Source organism: Ailuropoda melanoleuca, chromosome 2 (genome assembly GCF_002007445.2).
Source record: "Ailuropoda melanoleuca isolate Jingjing chromosome 2, ASM200744v2, whole genome shotgun sequence".
Lineage (NCBI taxonomy): Eukaryota > Metazoa > Chordata > Mammalia > Carnivora > Ursidae > Ailuropoda > Ailuropoda melanoleuca.
Genome location: NC_048219.1, coordinates 186,464,200 through 186,478,797, shown reverse-complemented (window position 1 = coordinate 186,478,797; position 14,598 = coordinate 186,464,200).

Sequence of the window (14,598 nt, the reverse complement as noted above, 5' to 3'; positions counted from 1 at the left end):
AGGAAGGAATTCATCTGGGAGAGAGAATAGTACAGGATGAGAAAATCATCATCGTTTACACAGGATCAGAGGTAGGCCTTGAATGTAAAAGAATAATATGGCCATGTGACCAAAAAAAAAATAGGAAAAAAAATTCACTTAGAAAAAAAATGAAGTGATCTAAGGCACAAAGGTGGAAATTGTCACAGATATTTTTTTTTCTATGTATTTATTTGAAAGAGAGAGTGAGTGTGAGAGAGCATGCACAAGCTGGGGGAGGGGCAGAGGAGAGGGAGAAGCAGGCTCCCCTGCTGAACATGGAGGCAAATTCAGGGCTCAATCTCAGCATCTTGAGATCATGACCTGAGCTGAAACCAAGAGTTGGACTCTTAACCGCCTGGGCCCCCCAGGCACCCCAGGTACAGCTCTTTTTAAGAGAGACCAGACCTGTCCAACTCCTTCTCCAGGCCCAGCGTACACACTATGCTTCCGTGCACCTGCACTACCCCTATCCCTCACCACACCACTCTCATGACCTCCTCTCTTTCCCAATCTTTGCATCTGTTGTCAGCTGTCCCTACCGCACCCTGAAAATCCTTCTTCACCAGGGAGACTCCTCTTCCCACGTCTCCGTCACGTTCACCTCTACAAAGCCTGCCTGACTCTCCCGGGCACAGACACGCTTTCTTGAGCGCTCTCGGATTACCTTGTTTACCTCTCTCCTTTCCTAATTACATGTTTATATTTCTGTTTCCTCACTAAATTTTGAACTGCAGGGGGGCAAACTAATGTCTTATTAAACCATGTTTTCAGGGCCCAAAGCATAATACGTGATTACCCGGTCTATAAAAAGTAAATTGATGGGTTAATTATTAAAACAAAACAAAACAAAAAAGGAATAAGAAATGCGTGAGAAAGAGGAAGAGTGACAGCACAGCTCAAGCCAGTGAATCACTGAAGTCTGGGCTGAGATGGTGCAAGTCCTACTAAGTACATCACAAACTTCTCAAACTTTTGTCACTATTTCCCAATTACTCAGGAGTATTTTGCTTGCAAGTGACAAAAACCCAACTCAAAGCAGCATGAACAAAGGGAGAGTATTTTGGCTTCTGTAGCTATTTGAGAGAGAGAGAGAGAGAGAGAGAGGACATTATTGGGGGAGAGGCAGAGGGAGAAGCAGCCTCTCTGCTGAGCAGGGAACCTGATGCAAAGCTCAATCCCAGGGCCCCGGGATCACGACCTGAGCCGAAGGCAGACACCTAACCGACTGAGCCACCACCTGTCCCCCATGTTCATCTTGTTCCTGGACAGCCCCTCAATGTGGTGAACTAGAAGCTGCAGGATGGCTGGAGCTGGATTTCCCTGGTTGTCATCTCACTGGCCTTCATGGAGAGAGATCCCCTTTTCCTGATTGTGCCAGCCGAAGTCCAAGTGAGCCAGTCTCTGTGCCAGTATAGACGACTCCGGTGCAGAGATTGTGATGGCCAGTGTGTGATGCTCTGATTGTCTAGGCTTAGTCCTGGATCCAGGACTGGAGTTAGCTCTGCTTGTTCCACATGGACAGAATGTTGAGCAGTGATACCCCAAAGGAAACTGGGATGTCCTTATTAGAAGAGGGAGAACAGGCATTGATTGGGAAGATCGAAACAAGGATGTCCCCGATGGACACTTTTCAATGTCATGATTTTCCTGCTATAATATGAGCAAAGTGTGGTTATTATATGTCTTTAGTTTCTCTGTGGCAGAAACTATGATGCCTTTGCTTATTTCATTGCTGTTCTTTAAAACTGCAAGTGGCTATTTCAAATAAGAGAGTGAAAGCAAGTGCTGTATTTGTTGACACGTTTTTTAAATCCTCCTAAGAGGCATTATAGTTTATTACAATCAACTTTGTCCCAATTCTAATCTGCTATTGCTTACCTATTAACCCTGTGATTCAGGTACAGGTTTGTGCACTCGTTTGTTTTTGTTTTTGTTTTCTCCCCAGCAGAGGAATGTGCCAATCAACCTCTTTTGCCCTCTTCTTTCTGACAACACTCAAAGGATTCCACCTAATCAGGGTTTCTCCACTCCTGGTAGTGCTAGGTGCATCTCCGTGGCTTAAACAGCATTCTCTACATATCCTTCTCATTAAGTAGCCAAGAGAATCTGAATTTGGACTTAGTATATGTTTCTAACACTCGCTTTTTACAATGGAGAGCTAGCTCTACTCAGAGACTTTCATGGGCACCAGGACCTAGCTAGAAATCCATAATATTTTTGTGGTCTCCTTATCTTTAGCTGTACCGATAACAACTATATGTGCCAAATAATGGTAGTTTCAACTTAAGGAAGTGCCAGAAATGTGATTTTATATACATTTATATAAATAAACCAGCCAATTTTTGCTAAAATATTAAGTGCATAGAAGTATGGACACTATGCTGCAATGCCAAAGTCAGTAATATAACTTAGATGCTTATAAGCCTGAAAGTGCTAGACGGTTTAACACGTGACTCTGTTTAGTGTTTTCACAAGGGCTGCTTGTGTTTGTTAGTTGGGGTCTACTCTATGAAAGAATATTTTTGTTTCAAAATTGTTAAGAGATTATGCTCCAATCCACAGTGCATAAGGAATTCTGCATGAACTAATACTTCTGGAATGTGAATTGTAATACACATTGTGTTTGATTTAATTAGCAGGCAGTTGTTACCTTTTAAGAGTTGGTTTTATATCCATTTCTACAATGCAAGGAGAAAGCATCAGGCCAAGGACCCTTCATGTCAGTGGGATATGGAGACAAAACCACATTTGGCTAGCTCCAAAGTAATAACTTGATCAGCTTCTACGGTGCTGCACCAAATATCCCTAGGGAATGGTATATTTGCTGTCAGTTAAGTTCAGTGGCAGGTTTATTGATTAGCTACAGTTTAGGGATAAGGGACATCCTCCTCCCCTTCCTCCTGAGCTAGGGAAAGGCAAGCTGATAACAAGGAGTTCCTTCAAATTCAAATGACTTCACAGTAAAAGCAGCCTCACTTGGGAACATCATAAAAGGGAATAACATAGGAAGCACACATTTTCCTTAAACAAAATAAAATGATTTAAGCAAATGCAGAGGAGCCGATAGTGGGAAATCCCTCATGGGATTTCAGTCCCATTTTTGTTCCCCTAAGAATAAGGGATAAGTGCATTTGAACCCAAGAACAGAAATACTTGTGCCGAAACTAAGCTTTTCTTCCTTGAGTGTTAGAACATGGCTATTAGCTTCAAATGAGACACAGAAAATAGACTTCATAATGAAAGTTCCCTGCAAATTGGCTCACTCTCATTAGAGAAGACGTTTGTTTTCTTATTGCCTCTAATTTCCCTGGTAGCCTAAAGAAGTAAAAGTTAAAGACTAATAACAAAGATAACTGCAGTAATTGTCACACTGAAGCAAAACACACACACACACACACACACACACGCACAAACAGTAAAGAGAAAGTAAGGGAAGGCCATATTTCTCCCAGTTTGGGGCATTGTTTATTAGCAAATATACTCCTTGAAACATCAGCTGAAACAGGCAAATTACTCCTACTGCTCCATTCTGGCTTCTAACAGCATTTATTTTAGCTTGAGGTGCAATATTATGAAGTTTCAAAATTCAGGCAACTCTTGTGGCAAGAATACATTCTAGTGCGCAGTGTTTAAACGTGAATTGTTCAGTATAAAATTACTTCAAAATGGTGCAAAATACAGGCTACATGTTGAAAAAGCAAAGTATATAGTTTCCATTAAGCATCCAAGGTTATAGTATTCATTCTATGAATAATAGTAACATCTGAAGAAAAAAAAAGCCAGTATCAAATTTCCTTTGGATTGTACAGATTTACGAAATGAAAATAGCATTCTTGGTGTAAAGAGATTAAAAGCACATCTTGTAAATCTCTGTGAGTTATGGCTGCATCCCAGTAAAAGCCAAGTAAATCAGATCCTTTTTAAAATGTATTCAAATATTGTCAATTTAAAGATGCCCTGTGAAAAGAAATAAAAAAATGGGGCAAATGAAGAAATAAAGCAGTTATAAAAATAACATATTAGGAAAAATAAGTGCTGGTTCTTTGCAAAGGAGGAAAGAGCTAATAAACACACACAGTGCAAACAAATTGACAACCCTGTGGCATGCCCGATAAAATTGCAAAGATAAGGAATACATATATACTCAGTTTGGGTTGAAATAGGAGACCATTTTTAAGTCATCAGTAAATAATAGTTACTATTCTACGTAAAACAGATGGGAATCTGGGGAAATTTTAAATTATCAAAATTGATGCCTATGCTAAGTTGTAGGAAAAAATTAAAGAGATCTATAATCTTAGATTCATTTTTTAATTTTATAAAGGATTGTTTTCAATTGAAAGTCAGGAAGCAGATGTACTTTTGGATGAAATTTCATAAACTCTTAAAAGAAACTGTAGTTTCTATATCATATAACCTGGATCAGAACACAATAAAAAGGGATGCCTGGGTGGCTCAGTCAGTTAAGCATCTGTCTTTGGCTCAGGTCATGATCCCAGGGTCCTGGCATTGAGTCCCAAATTGGGCTCCCTGCTCAGCGTGGAGCCTCCTTCTCCCTCTGCCTGCTGCTCCCCGTGCTTGTACTCTGTCTCCCTCTCTCTGACAAATAACTAAGTCTTAAAAAAAACAATAAAAAATTCAAATTTTCCCACTTCATATAATGAAGATAGTGGAGACCTAGTATTTTAACTTGAGAGCTATACCATAAAAATGGCATTAGGGTTTTCTTGCCAATATAGTTCGATAGATAAACATCAAAGTGAAAAACATGTGTCAAACTTATATGTGTGTGTGTGTATTGCCAAAAAATTACACTGGACAGAATTAAATAGGCAAGGAAGACTTTATTCAAGACTATCGCAACAGGGGAGAGAGAGTGGATTCCATTGAAACAAAACGTGAGAGAGTTTAAACCCTTTGATGAGCTAGTGAAAAGTTTCCAAAGGACATATGCGCAAAGCAGGCATTGGTCAGTGTGATCAGGTCATCTGCATTTGCTAATTAGTACTTATCAAAGTTGGGTTCCTGCTCTCCCCCAGAGATTGGGAGACTGAAGCATTATCTTGCTTGATGATTATATTTCAAAGAGATGGTTCCCAAGGCCTTGAGGAAGACATTCCTGAATTACAAATCTAGCAAGAGAAAGGGCAGAAAAAAATTTATAATTGTAACTTTTCTAATGTCAGTGCTCTAAAAGTAGGGTGGTCAGGGGCCCATGGTCAGGAAAAAAACTGTTTAAGTTTAGTCAAGCTGAGGTGAGCATTAAGGCCATCTTAGCCAACACACAAACTCACACACACACACACACACCCCTTACAGATATACCTGTAACTGTATGTGTATAAAGGAGAATGCACTCTACATAAATAGGTTTTATTCCAGAAATTCAATGGTTGTTGATGATTTGAAAACACTAATATACAAATACAATCCCAAATTGTTTGATAAATGCCCCAAAATTCTTGATAAAAATGAAATGCCCGTTCTTGATTTTATAATAGAAAACAAAACAAACAGAAAAAGCACTGAGTAAAGCAGAAGTAGAATACAGTACTTCTTTCCACATTTAAAAACATCTCTTAGACCAACAATCAACATTCTAAACTTTAACAAGAGGCACGTCAATAAAGTCAGATACAAGCTAAGAATACCCAGTCACTACTGCTTAATTTTCTCTTAGAAGTTTTAGACCAGTGATTCTCAAGATGGGTTCCATGAACCAGTGGTATCAGCATCTCCTGGGAACTTGTTAGAAATGCAAATAATTGAGAGGGTATGTAGGGGCCGCACTTTGTGTGTTAAGAAGCCCTGCAGGTGATTCTAATGCTTATTTGTATGCTTTTATGGTCTTTCTTTCTTTCTTTGAGAGAGCATGCATATGTGGGCATTTAAGAGAAAGAGGGGGAAAGGGCAGGAGTGGAGGGTCAGAAAGGGAGTGATGAGGGACAAACAGACTCTGCACTGATTGTGGAGCCTGACCCCGAGATCATGACCTGAGCCAAAATCAAGAGTTGGCCACTTAACTGATTGAACCACCCAGGGGCCCCTCTCATGCGTATTTGAAGTTAGTTCTAGATAAAAAACAGAGAAGGGGTAGGCAAAGTCTAGGCAGGCATGTGGTCTGTATCACAACTATTCGACTCTGCCACCGTAGCACTAAACACACACATGATTTTTAAGCAAATGGGTGTGGCCATATTCCAATAAAACATTTTACAAAAACCGGTTGAAAATCGTTTGGCCCTTGACAATCGTTTGGTAATTTTTTTTTTTGAGTCTAGAATTTAGACAAAAACAGAAAACAAGAAACATAAAAAAATATATACTCATCAGAGCAGATAAGTAAAAATATTATTTCCAGATGACAGAATAATTTGTACTCTTGGAGAATAAATGGAACCACAGTTAGATAAGAGCAAGCAATAACACAACCAGAAACAAAATACATTTAAATGAATGAATATATTTTTAGATTAACTATGATAACATAATAAAGATCTTTTTTTTTTTTTTTGGTGCAAAATGGTGATTTTATTAAAGCACAGGGATAGATCCCATGGGCAGAAAGAGCTGCTGCCTAAAGATCCTATTTTTAATAGTAATAAAAACATCTAAGAATATAATGTCCAGATGTCGATACAAAAATAAATAGATTTTGTAAGAGTCAAAAGGACGCCTGAAACAAGGGACAGTGTTCCAAAGGCTGCACCCCGCAACCAGCTCTTGCCCACAAGACTCATTACTTCCTGACAAACCAGATATTTTAGCTACTGCCTGGTTTATTTTCAGTATCTCTCAACAAGACTGTAAGGTCTGTGATTGCTGGGATTTTTATCTGTGTTGTTCACTGTTGGAGAGAGGGCTCAGCTAGCAGTGCGTGGCACATAGTAGGAATTCAGTCAATATTGGCGGCTGATTGAAGACGTGTATATTCACTGTTCTCCAGTTAACTGCTAGGGCTAATGCAATCCCCAGTTGGAAATGATTTGAGACTTAACAAAATAAACCTCAAATGCATCGAAGTGGGTGTAAACAGCCCAAAGTGTTGCAGAAAAAGAAAAAAAAAGCAGGAGGACAATCTGGCTTCACTGATATTAAACTGTACTAATTGTAATTATCAAAATATTGACAAATTAGAAATCTAGTCAGTGTGCTCTGGATTTAGTATAAAAAAAGATGTCATGGCAAATCGAAAAGTACTAAATCTATGGTATTCTTAATAAGTAAGTGAATAAGCAAGATTATCGTATTAGTTTAAAAATAGGCAAAGGACTTAAAAGTACTAAAAGAGAAAGCTCCATGTGGTGGCATTACAGCATGGTTAATAACATGGACTTTTGATTTTAGAACAAACTCAGATTCCTTGGGCAAGTTATTTATCTTCTAAAAGCCTTTAAACTTTCTCTGCACAATAGGACTTGTACTTACATCATAAATTGTTTTGGTGAGTTGATGAAATAATATATATATAAACCAGCGTCACATTTATCTCATAGTAAGTGCTTAGTAGATGCTGATTTTTGTTACATCCAAATTGCCCACACAAAATCATCTGAATGCCCAAAAAAAGAATCGACTGATTTAATTATGATACTTCCAAGGAAATCACTATTCCAAAATTTAATTCATGTATTTGAATGATATCCAAGGACATCCAAAAAAAGAGACAAATGTTGGAGTAAAACAACATGGAAATTATATAAAGAAGGTGGTATAGATTTTATTAGGAGAGGGAGAGAAATACAAACAGATACATGGATAGACACACTGAAATAAACACTGGCTGAAAAGTATACCAAATGAGTAATGGAAGCCCTCCCTGGGTGGAAGGCTTATGAATGATTTCCTAATGTGAACACGTGTTACGTCTTTAGTAACAGAACACATAAAATAAGATACAGGAATTCTTTTTTTAATTTTTATGTATTTTTTATTTATTTTCAAGTGCTTATTTAAATTCCAGTTAGTTAACATACAGTGTAATATTAGTTTTAGGTGTTCTTAAGAAAGTAGAATAATGATTTTCAAACAAAGATGTATCTAGCTTACCCATTTCAATGGTCATTCAAGTAAATTCTTACACTTTAATGTTGAAATTTTAAGGAAATAAAGCGAACACAGGATTTCTTCCCTTGAGATTTGTGTCCATGGTGTCTAAAACTCCTATGTTTTCATATTTATTTTCTCTTCAAAAATGTCCAAATGGAAGACAAAGTTCCAATCTGGTTTTGGGGTGGTGAGTAGAAGGGAAAGATAATTCTAAAGGTCATGAAGAAAGGCAAAACTGGCACTCTTGATATGTCCTTGGAGAATCAACTTCAGAACCTAAATTGGTTTCTGAGGAGACTGGTATCAAATTGTTTAATAAGAAGGTCCACGTTTCCGGGATTCTATTCTCTTCTTGTCTAAAAATACCTTGGAATGAGATAGTCTTGAAACCCCTTTGAGACTTGGCTTTACTGAATGGCATTTCGAAATAAATTCAGTTGCTTTGTCGCGGAAGATTTGGTTAGCCTTTTATTTCACACGTTATTTTGGATGCTGACAATGAATCCAGAAATTCAAAACATAAGCAAATAATCCAAAATTACCCTTGAAAAGCCACAAATGAGGCAATGTTCATAGAGAAAGGGATATTGGACTGGAATACAACAAAGTTGTACTTCTGGATTTTTCACCAGTGTCTGTGGCAATTCATTTTGGTTCTTGGGGGTTCAGTTCTCTGATCTGAAAAATGAAGAGCCCGGATGTGCTGTTTTTGAAGTTCCTTTTCAAATTTAAAGAGAAGTCTGTGAAACGGTATGAATTAAATGGTCTTGATATTCCTAGGAAATATGAATTCAGTGACCATTGAAGTGTATTAAAATCAGTACATTTCAACTATCTTTCAGTGTGGAGAGATAAAATCAAAATACTAAGTTCAACCCTGAAATTCTTGTTATAGAGCATTTTATTAGTGCAGTAATTACCAAAGCAAATTTTTGAATCCCAGAAAAACCAGTCAGCAGATTTCCTGAGTTATCTGAACAAAGTGCCAATGACCAGACTGGCTATATATTTGCTTAAAAAAAAAAAAAGTAGTGAACCCTAATTCATTGGTGGCCTACTAAAGGCAGAATAAAAATCTAGTAATATAGATCCTCCCCTAAGGGCTTATTCCTCAAGTAAAGCCAGTTTTAGGCCTTGGTATTATCTGGATAATAATTTCAATGTCTTTTCCTTTTCAATGACCCTGTCTCTTTCTCGCTCTCACCCACATCTAATGAGGAAAACAGTCTTCATTTTTTAAAATATTTTTGGTTCTGCCCAAATATTGATAAACTCTTTAATAAAATCTACTTGGAAATTGGAGAAGTGGTTGATTCTGGCTTCCGATGATATCCAAGTACTAAAATCTCTGATAAATCTCTGCTAATTTTCCAGACAAAATATGATGTCTGGGAGGCCTAAATGTAAAAGACAATGGTTTCCATATTTTGTTATTATGCTTATGATGCTGTCCTTTACACATCGCATAATAATTATGTTTGCATGACAGCATCTCCCTCTGGACTGTGAGCTCCACTGGTGCAAGGAGTGTGTCTCAGGATAAATCCCCAGGGCTCTGGGTGCTTAATGCATGTCTGAACAATTAATGCTGAATGAATGAAGATATGAGAATGCATCCTGGATTTAAAGCCTCTTGATTTGAGGTTTGGAGGTTTGTTACTTTTTATTTAAATACATTATCCTCCCCCAGGGCTTTGATCTGATAAGTAAAGCTGGTGATTATAATATCACATAAATTTTTGATGATGAAATAACATTTGTGAAGTTTTTTTTTTATTAAAGATCAATTCAAATAAGTTATTATTATCATTACCAGTATGGTGCAATATTAAAAGTGAAAGACCTCAAACATAGCAAAGCGGTATAGAAATCCATTGAAAGATTCAAAGCCTTTTATTCTTCCTTAAAGACACGACTGAAACACAAATCCTGTTGTGAAAACAGTGGAGTGACATCAATATACACAAATTACTAGTATCAGTTTTTTTTCAGAGCTGGATAGAGGAAAGGAGAAGCAGAATAGGGTAGAGAAGGGGGACCAGAAGTCCTACAAGGAAGAGTAATATTCAGGTTTCCCTAAACTGGCCCTCAGGATATCAAAGCTCTGAATTCTTTGCTCAGGGGAGTTTTTAAAGAACTTTTTAAATGTTCCAATTTTTAAATAAAATAATTTGCCAGTTCCTTCTTATTCTAGAATAAAAATGGCAAAAAAAAACTTAGCAGAAGGACTATATTCTGAAGATACAGAATATATAATGATATTCTGGCTGATTGCAATCTCGACTCCAGCAATGACTAGCTGAGTGACCTTGGACAAGTCATCACTCAGGACCTGTTTCCTCAGCTGTAAAACTGGCTTGGTATTGCTGAGGGTCTAGCCTTGATTTAATGATCGTTTTCTACCCACCATGTTCACCTTCCTAGAGTGGGAGAATTACCTCAGCTGCATGGTCTTGCTATTAGCCTTGCATGGCAATATGAATGAAACTCTAACCACATGCAAAAAAATAATGGAACCTCTTATTCTGAGGTGGGCACAGTGGGGGCCACAGCCTCGGAAGCACCGGCTTCTTAACACAGCTCCCTGTGGGAAGCCAGTTTGTACCACATTCAGGGGGATGAGCTCTTGCTTATGCTGTATTTGGAAGGAGGTACTTAGGCACAGAGAAATTAATATCCTATATCACAAAGACATTCTTTCCTTCTAATGGCCCACTGTTGCTTTTGAATCTCTACCTCACAGACAGAGGTATATACATGTGAGTCCCTAGAGAGATATGAAGAATTAATACGCTCAAGGGTATTGTTATAACTGTTGGCAAAACATACAAAAAGGGAGTTTAGTTTGTTGAATTTGCAAAATCTCTTATTTTATTAATGAAGTTTTTATTTCCTTTGAACCCACGTTGTAATACTCATTACTAGTACTCCTGCAAATCACTACTATAAATCTATCATCACACTACTAACAGGAAGTAAAGGGAAAGGCTTAATTGAAAAAAAGCATCTGAAAAGACATTGGGTAATATTAAAAGCATAAAGTACAGGAACTAAGTAGTCTCTTTAAGTAATTCATTGGAAACCATGTGTGTCTCTATTAGGCTAAATGTTCTGCATAATAGGTCAGATAGGCATACGATCAACTACCTTTTATCAGTAATAGGACAAATTGGAACTCACTGGTCTTTTATTAGCTGTGTTATGAAGTTATGGGTATCTAAGAAATCTCAATATTGAGCATCTCCTACAGCTTCCCTGTGAATATGTGTTCCAGCCACACCACTTCTCTCTATGCTTTGCACTTTGTTCCACTTCAGTCTTTTGCAGATGCAACCATTTAGAATGCCCTGCCCACAGATCTTGACCCCCTCACTTCACAAGTCACCTCTTCAGGGAGGCTTCCCATAATTTAATGGTTCTCTTTCTAACCTGAAATTCAGTTTTAGTTTTGCACCATGAGCTTACTGCATCCTTGATGTCTAGAACAGTGCCTGGCTCTTAGAGAATATCATGTGTTGAATGAATGGGCGAATGAATGGTATAAGTTCTCTTATTTTAACCTCATAATGTGGATTGTCACAAAACCAAGATGTGACATAGATGCTCACAGTCTATATTTTAAAATAATTACTTTGAGATTCTGTGTCTCACCTAACAAAAACAAAACAAGCAAAAAACACTCCTGGGGAAAAGGCAAGAAATAACATAATCAAAGTGGAGAGATTTCTCCTGCTCCAAATACACCAGGATAGGTTGACCATCATCTATGCCTTAACAGCTCCCTCATTGGTGGTATGAAGGAAGAAAGACAAGGTAGGCTGGGGTGGGAAGATGTGGGTAGAAAGACCCAGATTTCACAAGGAGGCTCTCTCAAGATCTGCCTGCTAAAGACAGTGGGAGTTTTATAATATTTTTTAACACAATTGTCAGCCAAAACAAGCACCTGGAATCTCATTATATTCTGCCTCAGATTCCGGCCTTAGTATCATCAATCAAACTGCCCTAATGTTTTCTTGAAGTAAGAGAATAAAAAAAAAATATGGAAATATAAGTACTTACCCCAGCTACTTAAAAATTCTTGCACGTAGAAAAGGATATCATAAGAAGTAAAACAAAGAAAAGAGAATAGAGCTGAACCATTTAATTTCCCATATAATTATAGGGGAAAATGCTTTTCCCCCTTTGGTATACTACACATTCAGTAGAGGGAAGAATAGCACTATAATTTACATTTGCCCATATGTAAAATGATGATATATATTAAAACATATATTAAATACTTAATCCCTCATTCTTTCATTGTATACATATTGAGTATTTGGTACGTACCAGCTCTGCGTTAATCACTGGGAATACTGTAATGAACAAAACGGCTGAGCACTCTGTTTTTGTAGGAATTACATTCTGTTGTAATTGAGGAAGGCAAAAACAAACGAATAAATGAACAATCCCCTTACAGGTTGTGATAATCATTATGGGAAAGATAAAGTACTATGAAAGTTCTAATAGAGATGACGGGAAGATGATAGTGTGCTCTAACTTGTGAGATCAGGAAAGATCAAGGTAGCACCCCCATGGTCTCTAGAAAATTCTGTAAATAGAAAATTATTGTCCATGACTAAATCTAATCCCTTTCTAATAACACATAGGATATTTTCCTTTTGGAAATTATACAAACCCTGGAAGATTTCACAGGAAGAACGTTGCTCTCTTCTTTCCATTATACCCCTCCTGCTTGGACAAAGGCCTGTGGACTGAGCTTCCTGCATGGCTCAGCTTCATCTGTTTTATTCCATTCTCAGCTGTTCTCTCTACTCCAAGGATTCATTACATGTCCCTTTCTCTTGAGGAAGAATCTAGTTCCTTTCCCATTTTAGGTATGTTCACAGCCAAACTCTTTCCTCTCTCCTCTTTGGCTTGGTTTGTTCACGGATCATATTCCATGGTATTACTTGGCTTGCGTGCATTTCCCATTTACTATTCCCAGAAGCCAGTTGTATACAAGACAGATGTGGGTATATGTGAGGTAACTCAGACCCGCATTTCTTTTTATCCATTTCCCATTGCATTTAAGCATTGCTGAATAGTCCAAGGACCATAAATGGTATGTAGTGACAGGGTGCTGTTCCCTCACCAGGAATGACCAGCACTTTTAATGAATAAGGACATGATATAGTCTCTAGCATCAATACCTCAAACCCAGCCTTCCCTTTAATTCCTTTGTCTCCATGACTCCGTGAAATTGATCATCAGTTTAGGAATGTCCAGCAACAAGTTGGAAGGAATGGATTAAGCTGTAGTGTTGCTAAATTTTAATTAGATTTTAGACAAAGATATCCCTAGTATCTAAATACAATGCCAGGTACATGGAAGAAGTAAACCAGGCAGGCAAATGTGCAATTGCAATTAGTGGATATATTTAAACTCAATCTTAGTAATTATCTGTGAAGAATACGAGTCAATAGCTCTTCCAGTGACCTTGAATAAATTGTATAGCTCTTTAAAAGTTTTCCCAGTCCATAAATCAGCATTAATACCATTTTCTATTTACCGACCTCAAACAATGATGTCTCAGTATACATTATGTGTTCTGAGATCTGTCTATAAAAATCCTGCAATAATAGAAAGCATTACTTTGTTGAAAATTAATGTCTTGATATTTACATGGTACCTCAAAGAGTTACAAACTTATACTCCATTTTTACCCACATGGAACAGCTGAGTTTCTACTTATTTTCTCCCACAGATACTAGTTTTATGTTTTCATGTTGTTGTTGTTGGTTTTTTTTCTGGCCATATTTCTAACCTTTTTAAATCGTTTTATTTCATCTTTTCACCTCCATTCTTGAATTCAAAACCATCCAATTTGTGATCATTAGGGAGTTTAATTAGCATATTTGTTTCAGACAATAATGATGTTAAACAAAAATGCTGTGTTACTGTAATGACATCAAAGTCAATCCTCTTTTTGAGACAACTGGCCACGCAAGAGAACAGATATGGCAGTCTCTGCCACAAAAGGTCAATTGAGAGTAGAAGGTAGCAGTATTAGGAAAACATGAGATAGGACATTCCTGCTCTTATATTCCAGGTGAAGACCAAGGAATTTAGTCAGAATCTCAGAAGCAATGGGGTGTGCAAACTATTTTTTTTAATTCAGTATTAGGAATGTGGTCAGTATTAGGAATGTGACTTTATATTAGTTGAGGAACACTCTCTGAGCTCGTCCCCCCTTGGAATCACTTGACGGCTGAAAGTTAATAATTCTCATACCTAGTATTGACCGAAGAACTACTGGGCACTGTGCTTGGCACTGGCATATTCTATAAAGCGTCTATGACATTAGCCCTGATTCTAGGGAGTTCACATTGTGTTAGAGACACAGAAGTCTAATGTACTTTAAGCCAGCATAAAAAGTGTCAAACGAGCCAAGCAGCATAGATGAGAGAGCGAACTGGGTGGTATGGAAGGAACTCAAAGAAGAAATGACATTTTAATTGAGTTTTTTCGGTAAGAATTTGAGCAGTG